At 40.7% G+C, this 22434-nt stretch overlaps 1 long non-coding RNA gene across 1 annotated transcript; it reads left to right on the forward strand.

Moving 5' to 3' along the window:
- The first annotated feature begins 20559 nt into the window (after positions 1–20559).
- Positions 20560–21854, forward strand: LOC311088087. Its single transcript, XR_014607438.1, has 3 exons — positions 20560–20771; positions 20891–21044; positions 21447–21854. It is a non-coding gene; the product is annotated as an uncharacterized lncRNA (long non-coding RNA).
- Positions 21855–22434: the final 580 nt, after the last annotated feature.

Genomic DNA, 22434 nt, shown 5'->3' on the forward strand with positions numbered 1-22434 from the left:
TGCTTGTTTTTTTTTTTTTTTTTGTGCACAGTGAGGGTAATAAATGGCAGGGTAATTTTCATTATTGGGTGAACTAACCCTTTGTGGTACTTGGTAACAGATATTTTTTTCACTCAATACTTTTTTTAAATTCTGTTTGATTTCAATATTCAGCATCGAACGATTGTGGAGGGATGTTTTTGGGGGAGTGTTGGACCTCTTCTATAATTGTTTCTACAACTTGGAGAGGGAGGGCCTGCTTAATCCTGACAACGAAGTACACATGTATGCATTGCACTGGACCTTTCTTCCACAAATCCAGAAACACCTACAGTTCTTCAAGAATGGTTGGAATCACCATGGTTTGCACACCGAAGGGCACCAATCACCACTTCAGTTATGGAATGGAAATCAAAAGGAAGGTCATGATTCCCTTCAGGTTTGTACCCTTAATGTTTATTATGAACATCCATGTAAAGGATAATCCTCAAAAGTTGTACATAGTAGATTATTAAAGGGGTAAACTCAAAATGAAAGTTTTCAGTTTACTCATGTCATTGCAAAGCCATATGACTTTTTTTCTGTGGAACTTTCAGAATATTAGTAAGTAACAGCTTGAACCATTCACTTTCATCGCCCTGCAAACATTACGGTTTACAAAAACATTTTAGGCTGTCAGTTTCTGATTGTATGACTGACTGATTTGCAGAAGAAATTCATACAGGTTTGACACTTGGTGCTTTCTTTGTCTGATCAGGTTTGATATAGCCAAATACTTTATTTTATCTCCATTAGGTTGATGGAGAGCATGGCATTGACTGGGAAAAGGCCCAAGTGGTCACCACCATGAGGGAGTTACAGTCCCTGAAGTTCAACTGACTAACCTCGAAGTACAGAGACTGCCAGATCCAAATGGTTCTTTCTCCAATGTCATCAATGTGTACAATGAAACCATTGCCATACTTTATAATATAATTGCTGTTTAAATGCCAGAAACTGCAGCAAGTTAACAACCCAGTGTGTTAACCTTTATGAAGACGCCGACGCACTGAAGCCTTCCTTGTTTAAATTAGGTCAAAGTTACTGTTAGATGTAATGTAATTACCTGACAAAATATACATCATTAAAAAGATCTAATATTCAAGCTTCAATTTTTGACCTGTTTTACTCTAAAAAAAATTATAGTGACCGTAATTTGTTAATATGTGTCAGGAGTTATGAATATGAGAAAGTCGATACCTTTTGTTTGAAATATGTGACAAAACAACATCCCTCAGGGCTTTAGTTCAAAAGCATGCACATTTGGAGAAATATTGATAGATGCTCATTGCTTTTACCCAACATGCACCAATGTAATCATGAACGCTGGATACTCTGATGTGCTGTTTCTCAATTCATACTGGCAGCCGGAGGGCACTCTGTGCACCATTAGTCTACAAATGACACATGTGAGGAAGAGGCATATCATGTGACATTCCAGGAAATAACAGGTTTCCAGAGATCGCTGATAGAATGAGAGATGCAGATAGAAAATTTTGAAGACAATAAACGCACGATTGCAATGATTTATGGTTTATCTGTGTTCTTCAAGCCATGTCAGGTATTTTCATAATATATTAAAGGTGCCCTAGAATTTGAAATTGAATTTATCTTGGCATAGTTAAATAACAAGAGTTCAGTACATGGACATGACATACAGTGAGTCTCAAACACCATTGTTTTCTCCTTATTTAAATCTCGTTTTTGAAAAACACCCCTGAAAAACAGGCGAATCTCCACATAACACAGACTGTGACGCAACAGTCGGGATCGTTAATATGTACGCCTCTAAAAATTTGCATATGCCAGCCCATGTTCAAGGCTAGGCGGAACTGCAGCCGAATCATCGTCCGAATCATTTATCTTCGAGAGACATCATGATGGCTTGCAAACGAGCGAAGCATGGCAGTTGCTCAGTGTTTGGATGTACAAACGAACACAAAGGTATTTTTTAGTTCCTTCATCCGAGCCTCTGAAGAACCAGTGGGTTATGTGAATGTCTGATGTGTAATTGTTCAAGTTCAGACAGATAATCTTTCTCTCAAAGTCGTTCAATACTGTTTATGCATCAGTAAATCATGCCAGTGACTAAAGCCGGGCTATTCAATTGGCGGCCCCCGGGCCGGGTCCGGCCCCTGAGGGATTTTGTACCGGCCCTTGGAGTGAAGTGTAGTCATAGGCGTGGTCGATATTGTCCTTACCACTTTTGAAACATCTCGCCGCACGAATTTATCAATACAAATAAATAAAAAATCTCCAGTGAACTAGCAGAGCGTTAATTTCGTCCGTTGTTAAATAAGAGGCGATCTAGCGCAGAAATGTGTTGTTTTTGAAATCAAGTGATCAAAGTGCTTGTTGCCGCTGCGATCAGTGGCGCGGATACTGTGTCCTCTTGTGGCTCGCGCACAGTGACAGTCTTCACTCTTCACTCGGACGCGCGCTTCAATCCGTTGTGGAGACTTTCTATTCGTTCCGGTGAAATTACAAAACAAAATGCACACAAACGTCTCCCTGCCTGATATTCAACCACATAGTCGGTTTTGATGAGAAAAAAAAAAAAACTATTCGAGTGCGGGTTAGAACACAGATCCTCTGACACGCATGGCAAAAGTTCTGCCACTGGACCATTTAATTACACACTTAACTCAGTCGGATCTATGAATTTATTCACGTGAAAATTCTCGCCACTAACAATATATATTAGACCTTATTAAACGACAAATTAAACCCAGTGTACTATTTAAATCGATTGCTGGACATCGTAATGTTATTGTACATCTGATTTATGATTTAGCATAATGTTAGCAATGTCCCACCCATTTTTTAAAACAAAGTTACGCTACTGAATGTAGTTATTACATATGGGAAGTCTCATACAGCGCATGACTATGGTTAATTGTACATGTTTTCGTGCAGTATGAGGCAGTATGCACCCCTTTAAGCCATGGTGGCAAAACAGGTAGTAGCCTATATGTAACTTACATGACCAATCAAAATCGCCCATTCGCGACGCGCTGTAGTGCCGCGCTCTAAACGCTCTTATTTTCTTTCAAGCCAAGCACAAAGTTTGTCAAACAAAAAAAAATGTCTCTCTCTACCTTAAAAAAAAGAAAAGTTGACTCAGAGAACAGGCAGTTCAACAATGAATGGACAGAGAAATACGCGTTTATTACCATTGATGTGAATCCTGTGTGCTTAATCTGCAACAAGTGCCTCGCCGTGTGTAAGGAGTATAATTTGAGAAGGCATTTCAAAACAACACATGCTAATTTTGATGCTACTTTCCCAACGGGCTCTGCTGCTCGGAGGCAAAAGTTAACAGGGCTTATATCTTGTTATGAGAAAAGACGTCGCATTTTGTTTCGGGCCTGTACGGATCAAGAGAGAGCAACTGCGGCATCGTTACGAGTGGCATGGATATTGGGCAAAATGAAAAAGCCATTTACAGACTCAGAGACAGTCAAGGAGTGTATGCTGGCATTCATTGAGGAGGTGGTAACAGATGAGAAAACCCGAAAAACATTACTGATTCGATCAAGCAAATTCCAGTTTCTGACACGTCAAATATGAGGAGAGTCGAGTCCCTTGCATCGGACGTTTTCGAGACGCTTTTGGACAAGCTGAGAAAGGCTGAGGTGATGTCTTTGGCCGTGGATGAGTCGACTGATAACAGTGATGTTGCACAGCTGTGATTTTTTGATGGGGAATGTTTTCGTGAGGATCTGCTTGGACTAATTCCCATGGAGGGGCACACTACCGGTGAGATTCTCTTCACCAAAATTGCTTCATTCTTTGAGGAGAACAACTTGGATTTGGCGCGCATCAACATGTTGGTGACGGATGGTGCGCCCTCGATGGCGAGCAGGGATCAGGGGCTCGCCGGGAGGATGGCAGCTGCGGCTCCGCAGGTGAGATCTCTGCATTGCCTCATTCACCAAAGCCTCCTGTGTGCCAAGCTCAGTGGTGAGTTAAAAGAGACCATGGACTCTGTCATGGCAATTATAAACTTCATCCGTTGTACCTCCAGTTTACAGCACCGCCTTTTCCGCAAGCTGTTGACTGACATGTCTGCTGAATATAAAAATTTGCTCATTCACAATGACATTAGATGGCTTAGCAAAGGTAACGCTTTGAAACGTTTTTGTGAACTAAGAGGGGAGATTCTGGTGTTTCTCCGGTCTTCAAAATTGAAAAAAGCTGGCAAGTTTCTGTCTCTGATGCTAAATGATGAGTTTAATGCTGCTGTTTGCTTTTTGAGCGACGTTTTCCAACATTTGAACCAACTCAACATGGAGTTGCAGGGCAGAGATAAAACAGTCGCAGAACTTGTGGAGAAACTTCATGCTTTTCAAAGAAAGCTCTCACTCTTCTCTGCTGATCTTTGTCCTGGCAAGATGCTCCATTTCCCAACATTGAGGAAATCTGGCCTGCAAATTACAGAGGTGATGTCAGGGTTTATTGACTCAACTTTTCCACTAGGTTTCAGGATTTTAGCATCTCCAGTGAAGTGATGAGATTTGTGAAGGACCCATTCTGTGTGAATGTTGAGGCAGACTTTGCATTGAAAGGGAAGGAGCTGGTATCGTCATTGGATGAGGGGTCTTTACAACTGGAAGTCATTGACATTCAGTCGTCAGATGACTTGCGACAGTCATTGCTGCAGGCAGGTTTTGAGAAATTCTGGACCCATGAATTCAGCCAAGAGAAATTTCCACATTCAAGGAGTCTTGCACTTTTTCTTCTGACAATGTTTGGCTCAACATACACTTGTGAGTCGTCATTCTCACACATGAATGCCATTAAAACTCACAATCGCATATCTCTCACTGACCAGCATCTGCAACACTGCTTGCGCATTGCCCTGACAACATATACACCTGACTTCACTGCTCTTGCCAAGTCAAAAAAATGCCATTTCTCTCATTAGATGGCAAATGTTGGCAAACTATTTTGAACAGTATGATGCAATTAACATGTTATTCACACCATATTATGCATTTAATGTTTTTCTTAATGTGGTATTATTGTTGAATGCAGTTTGAAATGTTTTGCCTTGATAAAGTGCCATGCACTTGTAGTGGGACGGATTGTGGCGCTGTAATGTTGCCCTGTAATTAGACTAATGTGCTTGGGGTAGTGCGGGTCCAATTACAAACAGGGTGGGACAGTATAAAAACATGTAGTCACTTGCGTGTGCTTGCCGTTTCATTGCCCGTGGGACCGCCCCTTGTTCCTGCAGCGCTTCCGCTTTGAGGTAGGTGCTGTTTGAGCTAGGTAGTGAACACAGATGTGGGATTTTGTGTAAACGGTTGTTTTGTTCATAGCTTCGGGATAGTTTGCGGCTGTTGGCGGCTCTGGCTCTCACGTTATATGCCTCTCTTGCAGTCCCGTGTCTCATGATGCTTTGAGGTAACCTTATGTGTGTGCGTTGGCTGATTAGTTAGTACCCAGGTATGTGATTTGTCATAATGACTGTGTGATTTACAGCTGCGTGGATAGCTCGCGGTGTGAGCTTTGAGCGGCTGCTGCTCTCCCTTTGCATTTCCCTTTTTGCATTCCCGTGCTTCGGGGATGTTGTGTCCCGTTCCTGTGTATGCGTGGCGTACCCTCTCTTCCCAACACACGTGTGTGTGCACAGCCTACGCGTCTTGTGTGACGCCCGCTCGTTCTCCAGTACGTGCCACCATGATCGCTGAGTCTCTTCCACACTATACTTTCAAATTGTTTTGTATTTGTTTTGTTTTTGGTATTTAATTTCTCATTTTTTCCAGTATATTATTTATCATTGTTTGTGCTACTGACTGTTCTGATTGGTTTACTTTGAGTGTGTTGCAGTGTTGTACTGTATCTGTTCGATTTGTGATTTACTTCAAAGGTGCTGGTAGAAGGTCAGTGAGGGTAATACCCAGCATTGGCACTAAACCTTGATTTTCTATTTTTGTTTTGTTTGTAGTATTGTTTTCTGGTTTACTAATTTAAATGTTGATTATTTGTGTATGTTTGGAGTGAGTGTCATTGGATATTGAGACCTGTAGTAATATTTTTGCTCTCGTTACAGGAGCCGAGGCTTCAGGGCAGGCCGCTAGTAGGCCCTTACGCGGTGGTGGAGGGCTCGTCACAGAGTGCTGTGTGGTTATTTCTTGACTTTATTGCAGTGTGTGTGCTGATACTTGTACACGGGGTGCTGAGAGTGATATAGAAGCCTTGTGCTTACTGAGTTCATGCATCTGCCGTTAAGCCTCGGCCTCCTTTTACCTCGTGGTCTCTTTTGTATTGTGAATGTTGACGACCCAGCTCTGATATCTTTTAAAATTATTGTGAGTATTTAAATAAAGCTTTTGTATTATTGGTATCCACGTCTCTAGCCCTTCTTGACAATCAGTTTCCTGTGTGTCTTGGGTAAAATCTTACATCCATAATACTAATATTTTCCTGGTAATCAGGGTGGCGTAGTCATGTTTAAGCTAGAGGTAGTGTCCCTATTCTTGCTCCTCGTGTAGAAGAGGGAGCCCCGGTACACACTGTTATGTTGTTATAATTCTATTCTGTACCATACAATGCACTTTGGTTTTATTTTTGTTGGTGCACTTGGAATTTAAGATGTTTGTTAGTTAAATTAATGAAATTCTAAACAACTGATATGGCTCACCTAAACTGAGTGATTTGAAATACATTTCCTTGATAAAATACCATGCATTGTTATGTTGTTTTAATTCTATTCTGTACCACATTATGCACTTTGGTTTTATTTTTGTTGGTGGAGATACATTTGATGTTGCCTGTCACTCAATCTTAAATATATGTGATATGGCTGACCTTGACTGATTGTTAGGTGTCTGATTTATGTTCAAAATGGACAAAAGTGAGTACAGTAGTAGTCCATGTGTGGATTTATGGGGCAGTCTATTTTATTTTATTTAGGAAAAAAGTGTGAGTTGTATCATTTAGCTGCATTTCTGTTTTAGCCAGTGGAGAAGGGGCACAGTTTGATGTTTCTGATAATTATTTCCCTCTTTACTTTTAACACTGACATTTATTTCCTCATTGTCAATTGAGGATAATGAGCTGTAAAGTTGTGTTGGTACAGTTATGTGCAATTAAGTGGATGTTTTCTGTTGGTTAATTGCATTTCTTTACAGTTTTTCTCGATTGCTTGAACACATTTTGCAAAACTTCGCTCATTGTGCCAAAAGTCTACACACAAGTAAACATGACACAACACTGGGAAATATACCATTCACATCTGTGTCAAATTGAAACTCTGCTATCAAAACCTAACATTCCTTTGTCAAAATGTAACTCTGATGACAAAATGACACATACTTGCATCATATGCATACACTTTCAGATCAGGGGGAACACACTAGTCTACTTTATATAAAACACTGCAGTGTTTGATTTTCACTGTTTATTCATATTTTCAGGAGGCACATTTTCAAACAACCAAAAATTGTGCACGTCCCGCGCTGCCCTGTGTGGATCCATGTGGTACTGATATGGTACAGTACATATCCAGCTGCTACTGGATTTCACCAATACTGTATTGTAAATGTAAAAGACAGTTACACTTACCCGTACATATTCAGCTCTAAGTCCTGTTCCTCTCAAATGGGACCCTGTAGAGCTGCTTCATGGTGATGTTGTGTTTTCCCAAGATGCGTCTGATGGTGGTGATGCTCACATGGTTTATGTTGTTGAACACTTGCCTGTCTGCAAGTATTTTCTGTCATATCTGGTGGAGACTGATGGCATTGTCTGCCCTCACTAGGTCCACAACGGCAAGTTCCTGCTGTTGCGTGAACAGGCGTTGGCGTCCTCCCCCAGAAGGTCTTCTAGTCATTCTAGAGAAATACAACCACAAATTGTCATCGGTTTGCTTCTTTTTCTTACAGTACTTTACTGTATATACTGTATCATCCACTGTACTGAAACATCTCAATATAAGTAATCATGGTATGTTTCACAAAAACTACCACTTTGGCTGCAAAAGGAGCATTAGCACCCTGCAATACCCTGTTTTTTTACATGATGTGGTAATGTGATATACTGTAGTACAGTGCTGTAAATACTATCTGAGTAGAGTAGAAGGTAGAGAGGTGAAGACATACCTGTTTTCTAGTCGGAATGTTCTTACTGTATTACAGATGCCACTGTGAAGCGGCTTAGATGTGGGTGGACTCTCTGCCCAGCTTCCCTCATAGTCAGGCCATGGTTGATGACATGGTCCACCAAAGTTGCTCTTATATCATCAGAAAGAGGGGTCCATGCATGGCCTCTTCGAAGTGTGTTGCAGAATTGCAACTAGAGTGCAAAGCAGCACTTTTGTTTAAGGTATGGGTACATGTGTTTGAGGTATGGTAACAAAAGCTTCAAGTTGTGTTACTTTAGTCTAAGCATGGGTCTATAGTGTTCAAGCAACGGGCAAAAACTGTAATTGTCTGTGTCTCTGATTTTTCAACATTGTATTGCCATTTGAATGTAACAATGCCTTGGGCCTATGTGTCTTAGTGCATCACAATGTGCATATGTTGTTCTGCATTTACAAAATAGAATACATTGATTCCTTCAGTATGTTGTTGTAATTTCTTTATTTGTTACCGTAATTACTCATATTCTATTCTACTCATATCCCCTTATTTTGCCTCAGTTTCATGAACTGGCCCCAATTCCAAATTAATTGAATAGCCCTGGACTAAACGATCAGCTAACTATCTCTCTTCAAACTATTTCTATCTATCTATCTATCTATCTATCTATCTATCTATCTATCTATCTATCTATCGTGTGTATGTGAGTGTGTGAGTGAGTTAGTGAGTGTGTCTGTGTGTGTGTCAGTCTGTGTGAGTGTAAGAGCGAGTTAGTGAGTGTGTGTGTGTATGTGAGTGTGTGAGTGTAAGAGCGAGTTAGTGAGTGTGTGTGTGTATGTGAGTGTGTGAGTGAGTTAGTGAGTGTGTCTGAGCGAGTTAGTCAGTGAGTGTGTGTTTATGAGTGTGTGTATGTGAGTGTGTGAGCGAGTTAGTTAGTGTGTGTGTCAGTATATGTGTGTGTAAGAGCGTACATAAAATAAGCTATCAAAATATTTAAAAAAATAGCAGTAGTCTCTGCTCTCAAACGCTGGGGGCGTGTCCGCTGGCTGCGCTGAAACCACGCCGACTCGCGGGAAAGATGCCGTCGCACTCGCTACTCAACTGTCACCGCTAAAGCCGGTGTCGTGCCGAAAAGTGATGGTCTGCCGAAAATTGATTGTGTAACAGGTACTGTATATACTGTATTGTTCAGTTATGTCATGGTAGCTTATAGGTATTGGGAGAGTTATTTTTTTGTGTATGTGCGCCCTCTGTTGAATGTGAGGTCATATACTGAATTTTCGCGTTCTTTTCTCAGTCTGCATTCTACGTGATTGAGAGAGGTATGTGTTCGCGTCAGCGCAATGTAAAAAATGAGATATACCTGTTAAAACTTTAGTTTCAGTGCACATGGTAACTTGTATGTGTAATTTATGATGAGTGCACTTACATTTAATAGAGATGTGTCGAGAATTTTGCTGTTTTGAGAGTTTGAGAAATTGCTAACATAGCTAACCTTGTGTTTTGTAGCTGTATGTTAGCGATCGTCATTCTATCCTCTTGTGTCACAGCCCACGTTTCAGTTGTCCTTTTTCTTATGTTAGGCTGATTCTGATTCGAGAATCGAATTCTGAATTTTTGCTCTCTTTGAAACTTAACAGGTATGTACTCCCAATACCAGGTTATGAATATAATGTGTTCATTTAAAAAGATTTCTTGTATTGATTAATGTTCAATGGCACTGAAAAGCCCAGATGTAAAGCATGTACGTGTTGCTTCGTGCATATTACTGTATGTATTAACTATTGAAAAGATAGTTTATTTCATGTTGCATAATGGTAATGTAAGAGCTAAAAGCCCAGAGTGGTGAACAGAGATAACATGCAATATGACACATACAACTTTGGGCCGGCGGGAAGTATCGCGTGATATCAGGTCTCACGATGTAACAAACTGCTTTACGGCACTGCACACATATACTATCTAAACATTTATATGCTAGCCTTCTATGTATTATACATACCTTCAGTGGACATGGCTCCGTGCGTTCGCCGGGTTCTTTGAAAACAAATGCACATGACCAGCGGGAGAAGATGGGACGAGCCAACGAGTTAACGACAGTGTTGTCAAATATCTATTCCAAAGCTGTAGGGGGAGCTCTATAGAGAAACCCGTGAGCAAAAAGCGAGAAAACAGCGAAGAAGTCGGCAAAGCTGCATAATGCTGCTTTAATTATTCTTTTGCATTTTATTTACTGATTTTTGAATGTGATTAAATGTTGAGTCTGCATTCTACGTGATTGAGAGAGGCTGATTCTGATTCGAGGATCGAATTCTGAATTTTTGCTCTCTTTGAAACTTAACAGTTGAGCCGAATAAAGTGCCTTGAGGAAAGTCAGTGTCCTGTCATCAGTGCACCAGAACACAACGCAGTAGTCGGCGAAGTGCAGACCGCGCCGGCTACAATTGCATTATTTATTGCAACAAGTAGAGGCTTCAATCATTTTGTTGTAAGTAGAATCAGGGGCGTGTCCAGGATTTTATATTTGGGGTGGCAAAGGGGGGGCAAGAGCAGAATGAGGGGTGGCAACCTCCCATGGTACATGTAAACAAAAAAAAGTTATACTGGTAATGAGGGACACATGCTTATTTTAATGAATTGAACAGTAAATTCTGAACTATCAGCCATTTCAACTGAAAGATGAAGGCTATAATACTAACGTTGGATTAGAAATCTTTAAAGTATAATCGTTTTCTCTGTTTTTAGCATTGTGTGTGAAAGTATGTTTGTTAGTGTGTGTGTGTGTGTGAGAGAGAGAGTACGTTTGAGTGTGTATGCCTGTATGTCTGTATGTGTGTGCGCATGATAATGTGTGTGTAAGCATAATGGAGTAATCATGGGAAAATGGCCTTGCTGTAGTGGAAATTACAGGTAGAAACAAACACTTTCAAAATAATATAAATTGATTCTTTAATTTGTACACAAAGTGCATTTATTTATTCAATTTGATCAAAACGATATGAAATCCAGGATATTTTGATTACCAAACAATAAAACAATGCATTTTGGGAAAAAGTCCAGGAAATACTGAGCTTCAAAAGAAATGATGCCTAGTCTGTAAGATGCAGTATACTACTGTAACTGATTATGTGAATCTAGTTACACAAGTCAGACAAATACTCAAAAATGTAAGGCAGCAGATATTAACTCATATGTACAAGAAATCAGAAGAGTTGAATTCGCCGATTACCATGCTGTGCACAAAAATGTTTAATGAAAACATCCATGTCTATAGCCTTTGAACGCTCAGACTCAATACTAAGTATTGACAAATTGCTTAGTCTATTATCTGACATAGTGGAGCGCAAGTGAGTTTTTACAAGTTTCAGTGTAGAGAAACTGCGCTCACATGAGGCACTACTCACAGGTAGCACAACAGCTATTTTTGCACGACAGAAAAGCTCAAAGAAGAATAGAATAGAATAGCCTTTATAGTCATTGCACTGTGGAGGTACAACGAAATTTAGGGTTCACTCACAGAGCTACCCTTGCACCACACACAAAAAAGTAACAAAAACTACAAGGAACAATAAACGACATACATCAGGACAAAGGACAAATAGGCTAAACGAACGATGTACTCTCATTTAAATGTAAAATGTAAAAGAAACAATATACATATATATTACGCATGTACATATACATAAAATCTATTTAAACGTTAAAATCTTAAAGTGTCTGTAGTTATTACAGAGTGCAGGTAGGAGGAGGTGGGCTAATTGTCTGCTCTTCATGGGGTATGGGGTGATTGAGGGGGGGGCAGGCTTATGTGTGTAAGTGTCCATAGGTGTTAGCAGTTCGTATGGCCCAGGGGAAAAAGCTGTTCGTCAGCCTGCTGGTATGGGATTTGGTTGACCTGTAGCGTCTCCCCGAGGGCAACAGATCAAACAGGGGGTAGGCAGGGTGTGAGGGGTCTGTTGTGATAGCCTTGGTTCTCCTGAGGCAGCAGGATGTGGAGATGTTTTCCAGGCTGGGTAGCGGGCAGCCGATGATCTTTTGGGCGGTGTTTATGACCCTCTGCACAGCCTTCATGTCCTCAGCTGTGGAGCCTGCATACCACACACTTAAACAGTGTGTTAGTACACTCACCACAGAGGAGTGATAGAAAGCCAGCAGCAGCTTTGTGTCCAGATTATTCTTCCTGAGGACACGCAAGAAGTGTAGCCGCTGCTGAGCCTTCTTGACCAGGGCCCTGATGTTATAGGTCCATGAGTGGTCAGCAGAGATGTGTGTGCCCAGAAACCTGAATGTGGTGACGATTTCCACTCGTTCTCCATTTATGAGGAGGGGGGTGTGGTCATGTCTGTGCTTCCTAAAATCCATAATTAGTTCTTTTGTTTTAAGGATATTTAGGATCAGGTTATTATCTGAGCACCAGCGCGACAGATCCTTCACCTCGGCCCTGTATGCTGTCTCGTCTCCATTGAAGATACATCCAACCACTGTGGTGTCGTCCGCATATTTTATAATGTGGTTGTTTGGATGAGTTGCAGAGCAGTCGTAAGTGTACAGGGCGTACAGCAGGGGGCTCAGAACACAGCCTTGAGGGGAACCAGTGCTGAGTGTGAGTGTAGAGGAGTGGTGGAAGCCGAGTCTCACGGATTGTGGGCGGCTTGACAGGAAGTTTTTAATCCAGATGCAGGTGGGGAGGGGGATCTGTAACTGTATCAGTTTACTGTAAAGAATGTCCGGAATGATTGTGTTAAACGCCGAGCTATAGTCGACGAAGAGTATCCTCACATAGCTCTTCTTGTTTTCCAGGTGGCTCAGCGCAGTGTGGAGTGTGAGGGCGATGGCATCCTCCGTGGACCGGTTTGCCCTGTAGGCAAACTGGTGAGGGTCGAAGGAGGGAGGGAGGCAGTCTCTGATGTGCTGAGAGACTGATCGCTCCAGGCACTTCATGATTATAGACGTCAGAGCGATGGGTCTGTAATCGTTCAAGCTGTCTATGGCAGTTTTTTTGGGAATGGGGATGATGGTAGAGGCCTTTAGACATGTGGGGACGGTGGCATGTGTCAGGGAGAGATTGAAGAGTTTGGTGAGGATCCCTGTCAGCTGGTCTGCACATGCTTTTACCACTGCTCCCGGGATGCCGTCGGGACCAGCAGCTTTCCTTGGGTTCACTGCTCTCAGGTTCTTCCTCACCTCATGCTCCTGAAGAGAGAGAGGTGGAGTGCTGGAGCCAGGGTGGGGCAGTGACTGCAGGTGTGTGGTGGAGGTCTCAAACCGGGCAAAGAAGCTGTTTAGCTCCTCCGCCATAGTGCTGCTGCTGGACGATATGGTAGGTGGGTGACCTTTGTAGTTGGTTAGGGCCTGGATGCCCCTCCACATCTGTCGCGGGTTGTTGTCAATCAGATGTCCCTCTACTTTCTTCTTGTAGGAGTCCTTGGCCTGTTTAATGCCCCTCCTCAGGTCAGCTCTGGCGGTGCTGTAGAGAACTCTGTCTCCCGTCCTGAAGGCCGAGTTGCGAGCTCTAATCAGGGTCTGGACTTCGCTTGTCATCCAGGGCTTCCTGTTTGGAAAGATCCGGATGCGTCTCTCCGCTGTGACGTTTTCAATACAGCACTTGATGTAGAATAGGACAGACTCGGTGTATGTGTCCAGGTCCTGATCTTCAAAAATACTCCACTCTGTGCAGGCGAAGCAGTCTTGCAGCTGAATAAGAGCATTTTCAGGCCAGGCTGTGATGGTCTGTGTGGGTGGTTTTGTTTGCCTCCTTAGGGGAGTGTAGGCCGGAAAGAGGAACAGGGAGAGGTGGTCTGATTGTCCAAGTTGGGGGAGGGGGGAAGCTCTATAGGCTTGTTTAATGTTAGAATAGACATGATCTAATGTGTTTTCTCCCCTAGTAGCACACTTGACGTGCTGATGGAATTTGGGGAGAACAGTCTTAAGGCGTGCTTTATTAAAGTCCCCTGCGATGATGTGAACGCCATCCGGATGAGCCCTCTGTTGTTTAGTTACCATGAGCTGAAGCTGGCCAAGTGCCGTGCTAATGTTAGCATTTGGGTGGATGTAAACAACAGTCACAATAACAACCGTTAGCTCCCGTGGCAAGTAGAAGGGTCGGCACTGAACAGACATGGCCTCTGAATCCGGTGAACAGTAAGTGTCAATAACTCTACTGTCTAAACACCATTCCTCAAGTACATAAACACATAGTCCACCACCTCTAGTCTTACCGGAGGCTTCGGTCCGATCATGGCGGTGGATAGTGCGGCCTGCTAACTCCACTGAAACATCGGGGATTAGCGGGTGTAGCCAGGTTTCGCTAATAGTAAGCAGACAACACTCACGGATAAGGTGATTGTAGGCGATTCGTGACTGCAGCTCATTCATCTTGTTCGCCAGGGATCTGGCGTTCATGAGGAGGATAGATGGTAGCGGTGGTCGGTACGGCTGTTTCCTTAGCCGGGCTAGTAGGCCTGCCCGACATCCGCGTTTCTGCTTTCTCTCCTTGCGCCGCCTCCGACGCCTACCGGGCCCGACAACAGTCCACTTGCTATCTCCGGCGGGATGTTGTGAGTCAGTGAAAAGGCACTTGTAATTTCCATTTTCACTCGGAAACCGATGCCTATCAGTTTTTGACGGTTGTATATTGACTTGCTTATGCATGAGTGTGTCAGAAAAAGACAAAACATACATAAAAAACACAAAAAGGTGCAAAGTAGCTGGGAGCCTCGAGCCGCTGCGTCCGTGCGCGCCGCCATCTTGTATGTTAAATGAAAACATCCATGGAAGACTTCTTTAAAAGGTTCAAGAAACCTGGTGAATTCCATCAAAGTAACAGGAATCATTTGTCCATCAGACTTTTTTCTGCTTAAAATTCGTCTGGTCTGATGTACCTCGTGTTTTAGGTCCTCCATGTCTGCATCATAAGCTTTTGCTAAGAGGGCAATGCTTTCTTCATCCAGAAAGTTGCTGCTAGAGGGGTTAAGTGCTTGCATTCCTTTCATGATCCCACAGTTTAATTTTGAGAAACGCCTCTTTATTTCTCCAATCATACAATCAATGATTGGGTAGTAAACATGGGATTTAAAGGCTTCCTTACTGTCCATCTCCATATGTTGACCAACAGTTGATGTTATGACACTACCCTGCAGTGTTCTAGGTAGCTGTCGTTTTCGCTTGGGGAGTGGCATGTCTGAGGAAATGCTGCAATTGTCACATGTCTTGATAATCTCATCCCAAATATTGTTGAAAGAAGTCTCACTACGGTCCTCTTTAAAGGTTTGTTTCAGTGCTTCAATGAGATCAACTGCTTTTGTCATATCTAACCTGGGAGACTGAAGCATGTCTGATAAAAATGTTGTGCTACCAAGAACTTTCTTGAAGACTGACAAAAGCCCTATGAAATTTAAATCAATCTGACCAAGTAACCCCCTAGCATCTACAGACCTATCAGGATGCTCTTCCTCTGAAATGTCCTCAAGCACTCTCTTGACAGCTGACAATCGATCCATTAGATTTCGACAAGTTATATACCTGCACGCCCACCTGGTATCACTCAATCTCTGCAGTTCTCTTGGTGCTCCCTCGAACATCTCACTTTGCACTTCTAGCCATTTGTGGTGAACGTATGAACTGGAAAAGAAAACATACAGCCTCTCCAGTAAGGAAAAGAAACGTGCAGCATCCGGAACTGACTTCACACAGTCCACAAGAACAAGGTTTAAACAGTGTGCACTACAATGGACATAGAATGCATGTTTGGCCACCTCTCTTATTCTTGCTTGTACTCCTGTGTGCCGACCACTCATGACAGATGCTCCATCGTACCCTTGTCCAACAAGATTCTTCCTGTATTCCAATCCACATTTCTGTAAACTTTCAATTATTATTTTTGTCAACCCTGCAGCATCTAACTGCTCTGCTTCTTGAAATTCCAAAAAACTTTCATGTACCATGCCATTATAATAGTACCTCAGCACAAAGGACATCTGTTCTTTTTTTTTTTTCAGGTCCTTCATCTCATGAGCTATAACATTCTTCTTTAACTCTTCAATAATTTCATCACGCACTATTCCTGCTTAACATTCAAGGATTTCATTTTGTATTGTGTTGCTAGTGTATTTTGCGTTTTTTTGCACATTGTGTCAATTGCTTGTTCACATTTGCATCATGTTTGCCAATTCCCTCTGTTTGATGAAGCAGCTGATTCGTTGTGGGCTCGCTGGGCAATGTTCTGTGTAGCTGTCAGGAGAAGAACTTCAGCTAAGGATTTCACATAATTCTGATTTTCAGTAACCTTTTTTTTATGGTCATGATCAATCAGTGCAAACAGAGATAAGTTGTTCTCCCCCATTCTTTTGTTCTCAAGCCAGGCAGTCATTGCACTAACATGGACATCCGACTTTGCATGCAAACTGAATCCACCATCTTTAAATGTGGCTTTCTTCCAGTTTGAGTATCCATTTAAAGATGTAAACACACCAATGGCAGCATTAGGGAGTGAAAAGTGCCTGCAAGCGAAGCAGTATGCAGCATCCTTGGTCTGTGAATACTCCAGCCATGTGTGTGCCTTGTACCACTCACTGTGAACACTTCTCTTTGCAGCTCCTTGAAAAGTTTTAGGGAATGTCTGCAAGTTTGGCTGGGTGGGCCCCTCACTTCTGAATCTGGATATATCTAAGAATGAGATAAATTGTTGTTTAATTCCTAACACAATACAATAACTAAAAATGATTTGGCACTCATTACATCAGCATTTGTTTGATTCCACTACAAAAAGGGTATCTCACTCTGCTCCTGAAGGGCAACAAACAGATCTGACTGTAATCAACTCTAAAGTAAACCCTAATCTACTACATAATACTTTAGAGTCTGTAAATGATGACAGCATTTTCAGCATTAAACTATTCCTTTAAATATGATCTAACCTAAATTAAACATTTTGACAACACTGTTGCTGACAATGAACGTACCATGAGGTCCTAGTGGACATGCAGAAGCTGTTTCTGTCTTCCTAATGCTGCATTCAATGTCTTTACTTTGTTCTTCCTCTTCTTCTGCATCATCTTCTTCCAGTACATCCTTCCCTCCTTCCACTGTGCCTTTCTGTCCCTCCACTGCATCATCTCTTGCCTCAGCTCTTAGCTCCTGTTCTCCTGCGTTTACTGAATCTTGCTTAGATTTTTTGAAAAAATAGCTATCTATGTCTACCTTCCTCTTCATTTGGGTATTCTGTCACACATAACAGGAAACAGTCACATAAAAACAAATTAAGGATGACTATTACATATATTCTTTATCAAAAAATAAGATTCGTAAATGTGTACATACTTCAAAAATTGTGCACTAGCGTTTGGCCACAATGTGTAAGCTAGCCTATCAAAGTGCCAGGGCTCAACATTAAGCCTTGTCATGTGCTTGTGCTTCGTACAAGTAAATCGGTCATTGTAAAAAAGTTATTTCTCTGTGGGGGGAAAATAATTTTTAGTGCTATAAATATAATTTATTCCAAAGCAATATCCTCGTCAGCGTTCTATCAGCTTTTACTTCTGCAAATCTGCATATTTTTTATATTTATCCAAGGTCGTTAATTATTCTTATAAAGGCCGATTTTTAACCTTATTTAATGTATGCATCATCTTTCATGTCAAATGTTTACATTTGATCAATAAATTCAGTGTTAATAGTAACACACTATAGCAATATATACCAATACAATTAAATAATGTATATTGCGAAATTCCAACTGCAATAAATAATGCTATGAGATTAATGTTTTAAATAAACCTTTGAATATACAAATAAGACATTTTGGGGAAAAAAATATGATACTTTTATTCATGAAACTAAACCGCCAGTAGGTGGTGGTAGCACGTCACTTAATAACTGAGTCATTGATTCAACCGATTCGTTCAAAACGCTGAATCATTTAGTAAAACGCCGTTGAGAGCTGCTTTTCTTTGTTTAGAACAATTTTCGTTGGTAAAATAGAACAAAAACAGTCAATAATGTGTCTAAAATGTAAGTAATTTAATTTTAACTACTTGTTTATCAACTACTTACTTAAATAAATGTAACATTTGCTATCGTAATAATATTCATATTCATGTTATTAATTAACTGTATCATGTTATTAATAATAAACTCAACAGTTTCTTCTGTGAGTTTCTTGTGTGTGCTGTTACACTCATTTGGTTTGATATCTCCACTAAAGTCTCTCAAAAAGAGCCAGGCAGCGCTGGCCTTAGCTTTAGGCCTAACGTTACCAGAAATACACTAACGTATCCATTATCAATTGCTGCTACGCTGAATGTAATAAAATCATAATCATTCTCGCGTTTCTCCTAGTTATTTTTAGTCACTTAAGTTTTAATCCGTCTATACTTGTCCGGTCAGGCAAGTAAATGTCTTTCACTTGCCCCTTCAAAAAATCCACTTGTGTCGCGGACAAGCGTTAGTAGTAGGCCTAATGAGCTAACGTCAGTGCATTGATTGAAAATATACCTAAGTCATTGTAACATAACCACCACTCAGATAATTTTTTTAGATTAACGAGTGAGATAGACACATTATTGACTTTACCTGCTTCTGTGCATTAAAATGAGAAATAATAAGACGCTTCAGCTTGTTCACGGTCCTGCCACATGTGGTATCTCTGGTGAAAAGATTAAACAATGGGGGAGGGGTGAAGATATGCCAGTGACAATATGACGAACACTTTCCCAATGATAGACTGTAAAAAAAGATTATTTATTATTAATAATATTATCCCAATAAATATTATTCCGTTGGCGCAGACATTTTATTGCTCTGCCAAATATATTAAGTATATATTATATATTTAGTATATTAAATATATTAAATATTAAGCCTAAGCAAATATTAAAATGACAGAGCAATAACATATTATTAATAATAATCTTTTTTTACAGTCTATCATTGGGAAAGTTTGATACATTTATATTTTAATAGCAATTAGCAATTAATACCAAATCAAGAAGGCTAAAATAATCTCGGAGATGTTAAAAGTTGAATATATCTTTTAATTATGTTTAATTAAAAATTAAAGAAAAAGCTTTTATGTATTAATTAAAAACATTTATATAATTAAGATCTTTATATTGTGCTGATTTGGCTATTTACGTGTTTTTTATTTTATTTTGTTTTTTTTAAGTTTTGCCTCCTGAAACCACTGTGATTTGAATGACAATTTCAATAACATTACACCTGTCAGAATGTGCGATTCAAATGAAAAGTTTGCTTTCGTATTCGTGGAGATTCTGACAACTATAGGCTACTCGTCAGTCTGGACAAGACGAGCGCGTTCTTCTTCCGAGACGAGTCCGACACTCCAGTTACTGCAGCGACGCTCTGTGCTATGGATTCATACCGATCTGCCTTGTACATTAGCCTGCTGCAGGGGTAGAAATGCACTTTATCTAGGCTATAAAGACATCAGACTAGAATTATAAGATCATATTTGATAAATGCTTTTCGTAACCCAATCGATTGAAGTAAGATAAACTTTTTTTGAATAAAAGCCGATGAGGGGAAGGTAAGCCGATGCCCCACCATAAACCATCAGTATCCGAGCTTTCATCTGGGGTGGCAAAGCAAATTTTTAGGGTGGCAGCTGCCACCCCGTGCCACCCCTGTGGCCACGCCCCTGAGTAGAATACTGCATTTTATGGGTTCTTTCGACATTTAAAGGTATTTTAACAGGTAAAAAGGGCTGGATTAGTTGGTACACAGCAGGTAAAGTAATGCAGAGTCATAAGGATAATTGCAAAAGAGATCATGTCTTTATTTTATATATAGCTCAGCATTAAGTCATGTTATAATACAGTCCGTTTTCCAAATACAAACATGTATTCCATCGACAACAACAGGCTTCTATTATTTCCTATAATCATAAATGTCATACCTGATTAAGCTATAAACTGCAAACACTTATTTGGCCACAATTGTTATTATTATGTTAAAAGAAACGTTAAAGTATCACACAGACATACCTTTGCTATTACCATGGACATAAACTGATGGTTATTTGCACGTTAAGTCTGTTTGATCCAGCTGTAGACGTAAAGAGACTGGGCGCAATCAATTTTCGGCGGACCATCACTTTTCGGCACGACACCGGAATGGACGCTCCTAGAAGCTTAATTGGTTCTACAAAGCCATACATGTTTGAGCGTCCAGAGCCAGAATATAATTCAGAGGACATTGACCAGCTTAAAGAGAATCATCGTCCCCCTCGGTCTGCAACAGAATGGTACGATTTTTTCTCCCTTTTATGCAAGTTAGCTAACGTTATATGTAACTAGCATAAACTCACTTAGCCAAATAAAGATAGGCTAGCAATAAATAACAGAATAAAACATATTTTTATGCTTTATAGTTACAGATCAAACTAACAGCCATCATGGTTGTTGTTAAGTATGAAAATGATGTGCATAAATCCATGGACTGCTGAATATTATTATAACACACAAGCTGAGAAACAGAATATGCTCTAAATTGTTCAGATAACTTTTCTGTAATTGTTATAACAGAATTGAGAACTCAAATGTATGACAATATCTTAAGTCACACTGTGAATTAAACTGTAGGTGCACCTGTGGAGAATGCAGGACAATGCCCACAGAGGATGAGAATGTCTGCTGCAAAGACATTAATGCTGTATGTAAAGATTTACAAATGTGTCTCCCTCCCACAATGATCATTAAAAATATGAATGCCCAACTAGAAGAGTATTAGATCTCTAGCACTAAAACACCTTATAAAATATACTCCAACAGGTTCAGAATAGATGCGGAGAGCTTCCTGAAGAGCCACGGTGCATGACTCTTCATCCAGGCCTTGAGCCTGTCTGCCTGAACCCCTACTCCCTGCAGAGTGCCCTAAACACCTACCAGGCAGACCATGGGCACTGGAGATGAAGGAAAGAGCGGTGTAAGTTAGACAAAATAATTTTGAATGTGTAGAAATTAGTTTGTGCTGATCAAATGGCATGCCTGTCTTTCAAAAACTGCTAAGGTTTAGGACACAAGTCACACTATTTATGCAATCCTATTAGGAAATGTTTATTAATGTATACATGAATGATATGAGGCAGACTGCAGGTTGATGAATCAAACGGTCATCTTCTGGGGTCCCGTTCTGTTAGACCTGACCAAAAAGAGAAAAAATAAGACACAGGCTGTTTTTGTTGTACAAAGACACCAGATATTGATAACTTCACAATGTCAGTTTTTGTTGCAATTATCAGACAGAAGACCACCGACCAAATACAAACCTATATAAATATTATATTATTATGTGACATGACATTTTGTTTTCATTTTTTCATTACAGTCGTGCTCGCTACCTGGCATACAGATGTTTTGTTTCCTGGTGTTGGGGATACTTGGGAAAGCACAACAGGGTTGTCATACCTTCTTGTGTTGTGCTCCGTATTCACCAGGAGTACTCGGATGAAGATGGGGAGTACACAGGCTTTAGGCCTCCCATTTAAATGTAAAAAAATCGGTATATATTGTACTTGTTTGGGAATGTGCCATGTACACAATTATTCAATACACTTAATAAATCTCATAGCCATTTTGGACAACTGTCAACCAGTTTTTGAGTAATGACATGTATGCGTCACAACTTACTGTCAAATCTGGACTATCATGTCCATATATATTGTGCAACAAGTTGATAATGTAATTGTGACAGATCTAATGTACTGTATTTATTACCCAAATAAAAAAAATTGAGTAAGGGCAAGACTAGTACTGTGGAGATGGTAACTTACATGTTGGCAGAAAACAGAAAGGGATTGTGGACTTAGATGGGTATTATTAGAGCTGTTCCCTCACAACCGGGAAAAGCTGAACCTGGATACATGGCTAGCAATTGCGTCGGATTTCCCAGGTCGCTCATACTTTGAACACAGGAATCCAGGAACAGCCACCGCTTTCATATTAGCCACAAAGGGTGCAGGGTCCTGGATGACCTCGTTAAAGAGGATGTCCATCAGCTCAGTCACATATTCTAAAACACAGGCGAGAGCGCATAGCATACAGTTTGAGTCATTCATATGGTAACTATTGACGAACTGTTAAAGGGATACTTCACCTCTGGAAAGATGAATGTGTATTTAAAATAGGTCATTTATGTAGAAGAAATGTGAATAAATTTTTGAATTTGGAGCTTTCTAGACTGAGAAAAGCCAGAAAATGTATTTTTGGCTTATGTGGATGAAAGACAACAACTCCCAGAATGCACTTGCTTCGCTGCCCTAGGAGGCCACTCCCAAGCCACGCCTACCGGTTAGAGAGCGCAGTTGAAAACAACA

Source organism: Abramis brama (assembly GCF_963993115.1).
Source record: "Abramis brama genome assembly, chromosome: 8".
In the NCBI taxonomy this organism is placed as follows: Eukaryota; Metazoa; Chordata; class Actinopteri; order Cypriniformes; family Leuciscidae; genus Abramis; species Abramis brama.